Below are 13,831 nucleotides of genomic sequence, written 5' to 3'. Positions count from 1 at the left end.
GTTAAGGAAGGAAGGAAAGACATGAAAAGATATGGTCTCCTATTTACTTGCCTTTGTTCGAGAGCCATACACATTGAGGTTATAGATAACATGTCAACTGATGCATTTATCAATGCTCTGAGAGCATTTCTTGCTATAAGAGGACATGTTCGTCAACTAAGATGTAACCAAGGTACCAACTTTGTTGGTGCAAGAAGAGAGTTTATGGAACTCATGAACGGAATGAATCAAGAAAAGGTGAAGGGAATGGGATGCGAGTTTCTTATGAACCCTCCAGCAGCAAGTCATATGGGTGGCGTCTGGGAGAGGCAAATAAGAACAATAAGAAGTGTTCTTTCGACCAGTCAAACGCCTTGATTGCACCTCTTTAAGAACATTCTTATATGAAGTCATGGCTATCATTAACAGCAGGCCACTCACTGCAGAACACCTAAATGATCCATCTGGGCCTGAACCTTTAACTCCAAACCACATTCTTACAATGAAATCCACTGTCATTTTGCCCCCACCAGGACAGTTTGTAAGTGAAGATCTTTATCTCCGTAAGAGATGGCGACAAGTGCAATATTTGGCTAACAAGTTCTGGACTCGATGGAAGAAGGAATATCTTCTGAACTTACAACAAAGACAAAAATGGAACAGGAACAGAAGAAACTTGAAGGTGAATGACATTGTTCTTCTCCAAGATAATCTAGCACCACGCTGTGAATGGAAGCTGGCAAGAAGTCTATTTGGGGTCAGACAGTAAAGTCAGAAGAGTGAAGCTGTTAGTGAAAGACACTACAGTTGATAAGAAAGGGAAACCCATAATTAAGACTGCATTTCTGGAAAGACCCAAACAAAAGGTTACTCTGCTTGAAGCAGAACAAGATAGCTAATACCTTGCTTGAAAATCTGTATTGATTTGGAGAGGACTGTTGAAGATTTGATAATTTTCTTACACCCCAAATGCTAAGAATTTTGAGAAATCTCACATAAAAGAGTGTGTGATTTGGTGGGAGTGTAACTGTGGTAATCATGTTGTTTAGAATAGTTGTTTAATTTCCAATATTGTGTATTTGTGTTTGCCTTGTAATTAGTTAACAATTAGGAATTTTAAGTTTAATTTATCACAGAGTTAAAGAAGTGTAAAGTACTTGTGCTTTTATTTTGGTACACCTAAAGTTATTTCCTGTTGGGCTGCTCTCGTTAGAGCTTGACAATAAGCAGGGTACAAGCGCCTTCAGAAATGAGATGCTGCAGGGTGAAAGATTTTGACTGGGACATTTCTGAAGGACTGAATAGTTCCCTTGCAAGGAGCATGCAGCCAGCGAGGTATTTGTTTGTTTACTTATATTTTACTTTAGCAAAACGTTATTTACTGGCTGTGTATGTGGTTTATATGTCAAATTGACACTGTTTATTTTTTCTTTAATATTTTTGTTCAGTTTTCACGGTGCCATTTGTGGAGATGTCTACAAATAAACCTGTAACAAGAAAGCCACTTGTGTCTGCTTGTGCTTCGAGGGAATTAATAAAGTTAGTATTACTAATAATCATAATACTTCATTTTCATATTCTTTTAAAGCAAATAAATAAATAAATACATAAATAGATTAGCCATTTTTTTTTATTTTTTTTATTTTGGTATGTAAAATGTATAGTATAGCTACCACTGATTTAGTTGCCACCCAGTCCCAGGGACCATTGCTCATTACAGTCGTCTGGACCCAACCACCTTTCTTGCAACAGACCTTCCCCTTATTGGAAAGAGAGTTTTCAGACTGTTTGTGGCAGGAAAACAGACTGGCCGTCATATGTTCGTGGAATGTGATATTTTGTCTAGTCTTCCAATCTACATTGGAGGATTTGTCCTTGATGTAGTTTTACTTTTAGACTGTGAGGGGCAGCAGCACGCCTGACGGCGTTCAGTCTGCCGGAGAAGAAGAAGACGACGAACAAGAAGAAACAACTGCAGCAAGACGACGGTTTATAAATATCGCGAGGATCCGCTTAATTTCATCGCAAGGTATTTTCTGCAACATTATTGAATTATTAATTAGTACCCTATTTTAAACTATAGCTGGCGAGTCCGATGTAGCTTTTATACCGACTAATGTTCGTTCCTATCTTCTGCAGAGAAACTTCGCCACAAAAGAACCAGATAAAGACGTTTTTGTTTAAATCGAGGGAAGCCTCGTCAGGAGAGGAGGTGAGACTTTACACTGCGGTCAATCGAGCCGCTTCACGCGTATCCGCGGTCAAGCCAGCCTACACTTTATTTCAAGTGCGCGTTTACTTTCAACTTTACCGTAAAGTCAATCGCCACCAACTATTACTTTGGATTTCAAAATAAAGCGTCTCCTTGTCTTTTTCCTTTTTTATTCTCGTCTTGCAGTCCCATTCATAGAGCAATAACAGACACGTGTGTCATAGTAATATAACCTAATAATGTTTAAAAAAACTGTAAAATATATAAACCTCTCGTTCTATTTTGTAACTATCTACATTCCACACCAACAATCTATAGACTAGTTACAGCTGTATTTGTCTAAGTTATTGAAATAGGTTGTATTTTCCTCAGTACATTAACCTGCGTAAATGATGCTTTTTATTCTTTACGTTCTCCTTAGCTTACATCTGTCCTACGTTGATATGCATTTGCAATATTGTGTTGGACAAGTTTTCTTGTATTTTTCTTGTGCTGACAAGAGATTCCAATGCGCAACGTGTCTCCCAATGCATGATTCCATTCGTCCACTAGATTTCAGCATTGTATTGTGTCCAAGTATTAAAGTGAAGTTAGCCTAACAGGCACATTTATGACAACCTAAAACATATTTACCTGTATTTAAGCACGTAATAGTTAATCATGCAGATTTTTATTTGTTATTAATGTGAATATTATTTTCTTTTATTTTATTTCACACCCTACACATGTACATACCAAAACAAATTGGATGTAAATATTATATGTACCTATTGTGCTGCTGTGATGTAATAAGCCTGACTATGTAAAGTAAACCACTGGACTTTATGAAGCTGCCTGATCCTTCTTTCCTTATGTTCTGAGCGCACAACAGGGACACACCCACAACATATCCCTTTTCCAATATAGTCCACTCTATGGTAGGGGTGTAAGAAAATGTTGAGATATCAAAATATCTCATTATTTTGTGTGACAATGTTATATCAATATTCAAAAGGACTGTACCAATTTTTATCAAGCTACTGATATTTACTGATGTGGCAGATTTTCATTTCTTTATTCATATTGTCCATAAAGATGTTCAGATGATAAAGATGTAAAGATGATCAGTGTTTTTATTTATTCTGCAGTGAAATGTAGATCCTCTGTTATTCTGTAAGTTGATGTCAAATATGCAACAGCATTCAGTGTTTACTACTAGCAAAGAAAAATTGCCATATATTGTCTTGCTCATAGTATGTTGATATATCGCAATATTTCGTATTGTTGGTTATACAAATATGATACAATTTTGGATGAGTCGGTCAGTTGTGGAAATATATTTTGTGGATTTTTATCCAATTCTATTCAAAGTTATTAATGTGGCGATGAATTTTCTCTTGAAATCCAGCTTTTTTTTCTCTTTAATTTCAGGATTTCCTGAAGATGTGTTGAGTTGAAGTTGGTGATGAAAAAGGGAGTTCCTTTATAAATGGAATCTGGACAAATGGAACCTCAAGTCCCATCTCTTTCAGAAAACAGAGGAAGTATGGCCAGCCAGGATGGAAAACAGTTGATGATGGGCAGGTGAACAGTTTACTAATGATGATGCTACTGTGAAGAACGAAGATTATGAAAAAGAATCTCAGCCTTGGTTATAATCAGCTCACCTCTATCAAACCAAAACTAAAGGCAACACAGGTAGAAGCTCTGATCAACAACCCTGCTGAACAGATTAGATCAGAACCTGATGAAGAGGACCAGAACTAACCTGTAATCCAGACTCAAAAACTTGTTTACAACCAAATAGGGACAAAAAGGCTTTAGGCTCTTCACAGTAAAAACATTTGTCAGATTTTGTAACTGCAATGGAGGGTGGTGAAAAAGACTTGAATGACAGCAGGGCACATGGATCAGATGTAAACAGTGGTGTGGAGTGTAACAATGACATAAAATCACTCGGCTCTGAATGTGGTGAAGAGTTTCACTCCCAAAGATCTCATCAGAGACGCTTAACCAAAAGGTCTTTCAGCTGTTTGAACAGTAAGAAATGTTTAAAAACTTTGCAATGTGTCATTTTTCAGAAAAGAGACCATTCAGGCAAAAACAATGTCAGATGTGAGATCTGTGGTAAAACCTTTCTTCATGAAGTAAATCTTAGAAGACACATGAGAATCCACAAAGGAGACAAACCATTCAGCTGTGATGAATGTGGACAAAGATTTAGACTAAAGACAACCTTAAACAGACACATGAGAATCCACACAGGAGACAAACCATTCAGCTGTGGTGAATGTGGACAGAGATTTAGTGAAAAGGCAAGCTTAAACAGACACATGAGAATCCATACAGGTGACAAACCATTCAGCTGTGTTGAATGTGGACAGAGATTTAGTCTAAAGACAACCTTAAACCAACACATGAGAATCCACACAGGAGACAAACCATTCAGCTGTGATGAATGTGAACAAAGATTTAGTCATAAGACAACCTTAAACCAACACATAAAAATGCATACAGGAGACAAACCCTTCAACTGTGATGAATGTGGACAGAGATTTAGTCGAAAGGCAAGCTTAAACAGACACTTGAGAATCCATACAGGAGACAAACCTATCAGCTGTGATGAATGTGGACAGAAATTTAGTGAAAATGCAAGCTTTAACAGACACATGAGAATCCATACAGGAGACAAACAATTCAGCTGTGATGAATGTGGGCAGAGATTTAGTCAAAAGACACACTTAAACCAACACATGAGAATTCACACAGGAGACAAACCATTCAGCTGTGTTGAATGTGGACAAAGATTTAGTCATAAGACAAGCTTAAACGGACATATGAAAATGCATACAGGAGACAAACCATTTAGCTGTAATGAATGCGGGCAGAGATTTAGTTTTAAGTCAAACTTAAACAGACACATGAGAATTCGCACAGGAGACAAACCATTTTGCTGTGATGAATGTGGACATAGATTTACTCAAAAGACAAACTTAAACCAACACATGAAAATCCATACAGGAGACAAACCATTCTGCTGTGATGAATGTGGACATAGATTTAGTCAAAAGGCAACCTTAAACAGACACATGAGAATCCATACAGGAGACAAACCATTCAGCTGCGATGAATGTGGACAAAGATTTAGTCTAAAAACAACCTTAAACACACACATGAGAATCCATACAGGAGACAAACCATTCGGCTGTGGTGAATGTGGAAAGAGATTTAGTCAAAAGACACACTTAAACCAACACATGAGAATCCATACAGGAGACAAACCATTCAGCTGTGAGGTTTGTGGCAAATTATTTAGGCGACGTAATATGTTAAAAGGACACATGAGAATCCACACAAAATAGAAAAACTGCACAGAGGCAAGATTTTCTTTCAAATATGTAAACAATGTTTTGTGTACATTATAGTTATATGCAGGTTAGAACTTAAATGGGTTTTTCAGGTTAGTTTCTGTAGAAAGAAATCCAGCCGAAGTAGTACAACTCAACCGTCACCATCTCTTAATTGAGCCCTAAGATGTACCATTCAACCTTTTTTGATCCACTCATCCAGACGGACTTGAACAAAGGTTTATCGCGCTGTCTCTCTCTGTGAATCTCCATGAATATGTTGCTCGCTTTCTGTTCCTTAAATCTGAACGGGCCTCTTTGTTGTACACAGAATTTAATCTAATAAGAATTGCTGCTATAATTTCATGGTTGATTTGTTTTGACATTAATTTAAAATAATCCTCCTTTTTTGCATACAAGGTTTGATTAAATATAAAGGTTTATTTTAATTTTAAAAACAAAGAAAAGGCTGATATTTGAATGGATTGAATTGTTCTCAGCGTTGTGCTCCAGCTAAAGTTACCATGGTAACTCAGCAGGGATGCATTTAATCACAACAATGGAACATAACTCTTACTTTGATAAGCCAGAATTAATAAAATAAACATAACTTTAATGAAATCCAGTTTCTTTGAGTAACCCGAGCTGTAATTTACATAGATATTGCAACTTTTCATATTATTTTAAAGAATAATTCTATTTACATTTAAATTTTGAATACTCTTAACTTTTTACCATTTTGTTGCTACATTTTTGTTTGTGTATAATCCATCAGTTTTCTGAACAACGGTGTAAATGTAAACGTAAAAAATAAATTCCAAACAAATATTAACGTTTTCACTGTTTATTTCCTTTTTCAATCAGTCAATCTAGTGCACAAGTAACACAAATAACACGAGTGTTACTAGTAGCACTAGTGTTACTTATGCCACTAGTGACACAAGTTACACTAGTAGCAAAAATAACACTAGTGCTACTAGTAACACTAGTGACACAACACTAGTGCACAAGTAACACAAACAACGCTAGTGTTAGCAGTAGCACTACTGTTACTTGTGCCACTAGTGACACAGGTTACACTAGTGCACAAATAACACTAGTAGCACTAGTGTTACTTATGCCACTAGTGACACAAGTTACACTAGTAGCAAAAATAACACTAGTGCTACTAGTAACACTGGTGACACAACACTAGTGCACAAGTAACACAAACAACGCTAGTGTTAGCAGTAGCACTAGTGTTACTTGTGCCACTAGTGACACAGGTTACACTAGTGCACAAATAACACTAGTAGCACTAGTGTTACTTATGCCACTAGTGACACAAGTTACACTAATAGCAAAAATAACACTAGTGCTACTAGTAACACTAGTGACACACTAGTGCACAAGTAACACAAACAACACTAGTGTTACTAGTAGCACTAGTGTTACTTGTGCCACTAGTAACACTAGTGACACAACTCTAGTGCACAAGTAACACAAATAACACTAGTGTTACTAGTAGCACTAGTCTTACTGATGCCACTAGTGACACAAGTTACACTAGTGCACAAATAACACCAGTAGCACTAGTGTTACTTGTGCCACAAGTAACACTATTGACACAACACTTGAGTAACTTGTTCAGTTTAACATTATCTTACTTGTGTCCTGGTGGGGAATTTTAAAAACATGAACTGTACTAGTGCAGCTAGTGCAACTAGTTACATTTGTGTTACTTGTCAAACTAGTAAAATTTAACAAGAAAAAACTTTAGTGGAAGGAATTTTTTAAAGTGTCAACTGCACAAGTGCACTTGTGTGAACTGTCACTCGTGGAACGAGTGTCACAAGGCCATTTTAACAAGGTAATTTGTTTTACTTGTTTACTGGTAGGGACATTACAAAGTTTCAACTGCATTAGTTTGACAAGAGGCATCGGTCACAGTAGTGCCACATAGCAACAAACAGGTCACCTGTATGGCAATGATGGACTGGTGTTGCATTTCTCTTTATATTTGTCATTGTGGTCTTTCGACTACATGAATAAATTATGGTTTTTAACTGTTTTTCTTTTCTTTTTTTCAAATTTTATTTGATTATTTTTACATTTTTTTGGGCCTGTGATCGGCCGAGCAGTGAAGCACAGTCAGGCACAGGTTTAAAGTTCACAAAATACGAGCACCTGTGAAAGAACCACACCTGATCTCCATTCTGGATGAAAGTGCAAGCTCTGCCCCCCTGATCCACGAGTGGTTACTGTGGACACACCTTCAACTCCTCCTCTTCTTATGGATTCACAGAGTGCCATTTTGGGAGCAAGCCAGGAAATAAAAGGACACTGCTGCACTTCAGCTGGAGGGGGAAGCAGCTGTCTGTTTCTGGTGGTTGTCCCCCTCAACTTGGGTTTTGTGTTGGACATTTTTTGTGATGTTTACCTTCATGGGATTTCTTTGAGACCTATGTCTGTGGTGAACTTTAATAACATTTTGACTTTCATGACAGGACATTCCTGTGTGTGAATCTTGTGAACTGATTTGGGATTCAGTCTTTTGTTTATTTTTTTTGTGGTCTTGCCCTGGTTGGGTTTTGGAACACCCTGGGTCGAGTTCATCAGACCACCCTATTCCATTCATGGGAACAGCTGCATTGGCTGTGTTTTGTGATTTATTATGTGCTTTTGCAGTCCTTTTTTTTCCTGTTCAGCTGTTCCCGTTACCCCAACAAACAACTAGCGTGTTGCTACATGCTTAACTACACTGTGTCAGCTATCCAGGGGTATAAAATAAAATGCCTTTCTTTCGCATCCATGGTGTCCACCGTACTTTGTTGCACCAACCTTCCTAACGGGTCGTAACATAGGGTTCTATTTTGACCCAAAAAAAGAAAAAGTTGTTTAACATAAATGAATAAATCAGGCCTATAAAAGAGGTCAACCTAACAAAACTATAATCAAAGAATTTGTAACAGAAGGGACCCAAGCAACAAAATGAAACAAACTGACCTAACAAATAACACACAAGGGTAAGCTTAAATAGTGGCTAATCAGCCCAAACAAAAACAGACAAAGGGGATGACACACAAAACCTAACTAAATGAACAGAAGAAAACCCTAAATTCCCCCTCCCATTTCTGCCACTGGTTCAGTCCAATTAGCTGACTCCACCCCGTGGCCAGCTGCTGGTTCACAGCCAAGGGACTGGAGCCACTGAAACTCAAGGAAAAAACAAATGAAAACCATACCATCACAACATAAACTAAAATGCGTGCTTTTTCAGAATAGTTGTGATGCTACATGAAATGGATGTCTCATATTGGTCTGCAAATTAAATCCTGGTTGAACAAAATCAATCTAAGTGTATGTGTAACGCATTTGGGTATCACCTATGTGTGGCTGTAGACATAGCCATCACAGGGCCCAAAGTGTTTGTTTAGAAAATGAGACTAAATATGTACAGTATGATGACCCTTTATGTTATAAAAACCAAAATCAGAACTATTCAAAGAACCAAATTAGTCAAAAACAAACTTTAAAGAAATCTTGATTCCTATAGGAATTTTGTTAGTGGGTTACCCTTGAGTTTCCTCTATTTCGTTGTGTAGCCTTTTTATTATTATCATCTTAAAGTCTTACCTGAAGCACAAAGTTTGATTAAACTGGGTACATTTTACACCATTGTGATTTAGTGCTGATAAAGTTGTTTATATTTCACCATGGACAGATAGATAGATAGAGAGATGAATAGTTTTATCATAAACAATTTCATGGAAGCAGATTCAGTGAGTCACCAATGAGGTCACTTTGCTTTCTCTTTTAAACTCAAACAAACTTTCCAGCAGTCTCTTAATACCAATCCTTCCATTGTGTGAGTGTGTGTTTGTGGATGGTTTTATGTTAAAGTGCAATGAAAATGTTACTGGAGAAGTTACTAAATGGCATATACGTGGGACTCAATTCCCAGCTGTTAGTTGCATTGAAGCATTTTTTGCTATATGTGTGTACAATGACAGTTTATTAGTCTAAAAGAAGCATATAAGATATTTTTCATGGATGGATGGATGGAGTCAGGAGATAAGGCAATCCAAAGGATAGACTGCAAAAGTATAAAACTTTTTTTTAGCATAGACATTAGTGTTAAAACAAAATAGACATTTGTAAACATGTATAACACATACAACCCTCTTTATTTAAGGAAATGTGGAAGGAAGGTATATTATTTTGCTAAACTGTGCCAAAACATTTCCAGAAACTGAAGAAAGCTGAACACCAGAGATAGTCTGATTTTAATATTTCATTTCTTGTTGAACATGCTAGTCTTTTGAAATTATTTGACAAAATATAAAAACACTGTTAGCAGCAACATGAACATCACTTTACTGTTTTTAAACAGAAACAAGGTTTTATAGGTAATGATGTCTGCGAAGAAGCATAATTTAAGATTAAAAACAAGTGAAATGTAAAATAAAGACATTGTTTTAAAACACTAGATAAAAATCAAGTTTAAAAATTCAGCTTTAAAGAAAGTCTAAATTTAGGCTTATAAATAATACCTCTGGAAATGCAGCTGAGAGCAGCTGGGTCTTTAACCTGGATTTTAAAATCAGATCTGTTTTAACAGATGAGGCTTCCTGGGTGTTTTCCAATAGAAGCACAGCAAGTCATGATGGCATCTTTTACCGATTTCTCATCATTTTTATGTCATTATTTAAAACTTTCTAAGATGTATGTGAACATTATTGTCACATACAACTTATTTACTTTGAACCAGACCAATTTTTCTCTTCGAGATATGTTCATTGATAAAATGTTTGTGACCAAGGTAAAAATAAACTAAAGGAAACTCTGGTGTGTTTCTTCTGCTTCAAAAATGCAAATATTTATCTTTCAGCATTTTAAACCTCTAAAAGTAATAACACACAGCAATGACTATGTTCAAGACAAAAATCAATATGTTTCTTGTTTTCTTTTTGTCCTGCTGAATCAAATTTATTAGTTGTTGTACATATACTTTCAGGTGTTCTTGTGGATGCAAACAACAAAAATGTTTCAGACTTTTAAGGGTTAAATATTCACTGGGTTGTTACAGCTGTAGACCCAATCAGAGAAGTGCTTTTAACCCTCTATCCCACCTCCTAATTAGCATTAAGTGTAACTACTGTAACTAGTGGCAGTTTATATTTTCAATAGTCAACTAGTGAACAATTATGATCTCTTTAAATAATCATTAAAATCAAACTATGCTTTAACTAGTTAACTGGAAAACATGTTAGAACTTTCTAATTAACAAGTGGTTTTAGATTTTTTCTTCAGTTTATAGCTAGTCGACATTTTTGATTTTTTTCACTAATTATCAAGTAAAACTTTCTGTCACAGCAGATAACAAGTAAAACAACAACAAAAAAAATGTTTAAAAAAACTGTTACTATAAATGATTGGAATTCCACTTGTCAATTAAAAATGCCCATGAAATGTGAGCACATGCTAACTAGTTTGTGCATAGTGACAACTAGTGAATAAAAGTAATGTCTGATATCAAAGATATGTAATAAATACACAACAGCTTGCCATATGCCAGTGGAGATTAAACTTTCACCAAATGTAGAAACTTTTAAATTCAGATTAAAAACATTTCTTTTCTCATGCGCCTATGCATGACATCTGCACAGTAACTTTTACTTAATTCTGCTTCTAATTATTTTAATATAATTTATGATTTTATTATGATTTTGTTATTTGTATTTTCATTTATACTTTTTCTCTGTAATGCTTTTAACGTTTCATGTAAAGCACTTTGAATTGTCTTGTAAGGTGCTATACAAATAAACTTGCCTTGCCTAATGTTTCTTGAATGTTTCCTTTCTCAGTAGTTCCTGAGTAACAAAGCAAATTTTGTGGCCTGTATTGTAAAGTTGTTACCCTATTTTTTTTGTAAAAAAAATCTACTTTTTTTTAAAAATGGAAATTAATACAAATAATCCATGACAAAATTTTATTATTATTATTGATCTTATGATCTTTTTACTTGTCTTCTTGGGAATTATAGCAGCAGAATGGTTCAGCCAGAATGATGGTCTGGCAACTGTGTTGTTTTTCATAATTGGAATAAAGAAAAATGACGAGCAAAAAAAGTTTTGTAGATTTTGTTTAGTCTACAAAAATCAGCAATATTGAAGAATAATGAGAATTGAAATTTCAATGGAATCTGCACCTAAAACAAAAATAGAATTGAATCTGGAAAGCTGGAAAACTAAGATTCCTGAGAAGTAAATGATTCCAGGCTGACATCTGAACTCCAGTAAACACTGAATCCATACTGTATTCTAGCATTTGATACTGCAGCAATAAACACTACTGTTAAATCAGGGTCAAGAGTTAAATTAATCCATTAAAAATTCTTTGTTGGTCCACAAGAATGATTAAATGATTTTACAGGGTTAACAGGCGAGGAGGAAGTTGGTAGAGAGAGCAGGCAGACTGATGCTAACATCATCAGGCGTGTTAGAAAATAATGATACATCAGAATTCACATCAGCGTTCAGTTCTACTACTAGTAAAGAAAAATTGCTATATTTCGTCTTGCTCATAGTATCCTGATATATCACAATATATTGTATTGTTGGCCCGTATTGTTATAAATATTGTACCGCCAGATTCTTTACAATACACACCCCTACCTACATCCTGCGATAGTTTTTCTGATTAACAAATTTAAATGTTTGACGAACAAAAAACACTGAATTAAAAATAAATTAAACAACAGTAGCATGAATCGCTCAGAGAACTGAGTAATTAGTACTAAACGACTGCTAGCATTAGCTATTAGTATCAATATTTGCTTTTAGCATTAGCCCTTCTACACAAACAATACATACTTTTTCTGAATTATATTTTTAATACTTACATTTTGCTGCTGTGAAGATTGCCCAAGGAGAGTCAGAAAGGATCTTCTTTTAAGTTTTAATGTTGTGGTTAATCCTGTGTTGTCCTGTTTTTCCTTTGATTCTGGGAGTTTGTCTTTAAAAGCCTCCTGAATCCGGCTGGTCGCAGCTTCGACTGCTTCCTGTCGGCTGAGGATGGGCAGGGCGAGTAAGGCCCACACAGACACGGGAGGTGTTGAAGACCAACAGAGGGAGGAACTTAATAGGTTTTGGATGTCATAAAAGAGGAGATTTTTAAAACGAGCTGTTGAGATGTTTAATTAAAAATAACTAATTTGTCCTGAGGTTGTTTTTTGTTGGAGTTTTTTGTCTTTCACTAAAAAACGTCACAGGAGACAATTCTAAGCACCTAATAAAAGTAATAATCATACTGACAAATCTCGACAAGAATAACTGCCAACATGAAATACAGCCCTCAGTCAGAACTATAGACCACAGGTGTCAAACTCCTGTCCTCGAGGGCCGGTATCCTGCAGGTTTTTGTTGTCTCCATGCTCCAACACAACTGACTGAAATTGATAGATAGGCTGACAAGAAGCTGCTGCATCTATTTGATTTGAATCAGCTGTGTTGGTAGAGGGAAACAACAAAAACCTGCCAGATACTGGCCCCCGAGGACTCGAGTTTGACACTCCTGTATATATTAAAAGATGGGTGGAGCCTCCGTGACATCACCTGTTGGTTTCTGAAGAGCTGAATTTAAGTTCATTTGGGCGATTCCTACCTTCACCATCTTGACAGTGCCATGCGTGTCTTCTCTCCTGGAAAATACAAAAATGGGCAAAGATGTGGAGCTGAGAGGGGGGCTGTGAGCATGGGGGTGGATGACTGACATCGAGCGATCTCCAAGCTGCCTGTAGCTAAGAGCAAACCGAGCTAACCAGTCGGTAAAAGGAACTAACCAGCTAGCAGAAGTAAGCGGGCTAAAGTTAAGTCACGCTGTTTATCGGCTAAAAACAGCGGTTGTTCAACATTCATCTCACGTAAGGCAGAAGATCAGGTACCTGTCAATCAAAAGGACACATTCTAAATATGCCAAATTTCAAAATGAAATTACTTTTAAACGGAGGAGTTAGAAAAAAATTCACTCACCCCCACAGTTGTCATGAAGGTAAACCTAAACTATTGATCCAAAAATGTTTTTTTGTACCAGGCGTTAAACATGTTTATTTCTGCTCTGAAGTTGGTCTTTTTAACATGGGAGTCTATAGGAATTTGTTCTGTTTTGGAGCCTCTAGTGGATGAAGGGGACTGATTAACTGCAATTTATGGCACTTCCACATAGGCTTCACTTTTAATCACCGGAGGCTGCTGCTGCTTGGTCCGAACAAAACTACTATATATTTATTCAGGAGTGTAGCCTAGTTTAGTCTGCTGGTCTACTCTGATCTGTC

The 13,831-nt window shown here is 36.3% G+C and overlaps 1 long non-coding RNA gene across 2 annotated transcripts; it reads left to right on the top strand.

Moving 5' to 3' along the window:
* Nucleotides 1-1,914: 1,914 nt before the first annotated feature.
* Nucleotides 1,915-8,287, top strand: LOC306773859. Of its 2 annotated transcripts, XR_013771817.1 has the most exons (4): nt 1,915-2,008; nt 2,119-2,191; nt 3,602-3,754; nt 7,638-8,287. It is a non-coding gene; the product is annotated as an uncharacterized lncRNA (long non-coding RNA). The 2 variants fall into 2 exon arrangements; XR_013771818.1 differs by lacking the exon at nt 7,638-8,287 and having other exon boundaries at nt 3,602-6,326.
* Nucleotides 8,288-13,831: the final 5,544 nt, after the last annotated feature.

The sequence above is a fragment of the Telmatherina bonti genome, assembly GCF_933228915.1.
Source record: "Telmatherina bonti genome assembly, chromosome: 24".
Classification (NCBI taxonomy): Eukaryota; Metazoa; Chordata; class Actinopteri; order Atheriniformes; family Telmatherinidae; genus Telmatherina; species Telmatherina bonti.
The sequence above is the reverse complement of the archived record's forward strand: the minus strand, read 5'-3'. Positions and strand labels throughout refer to the sequence as shown.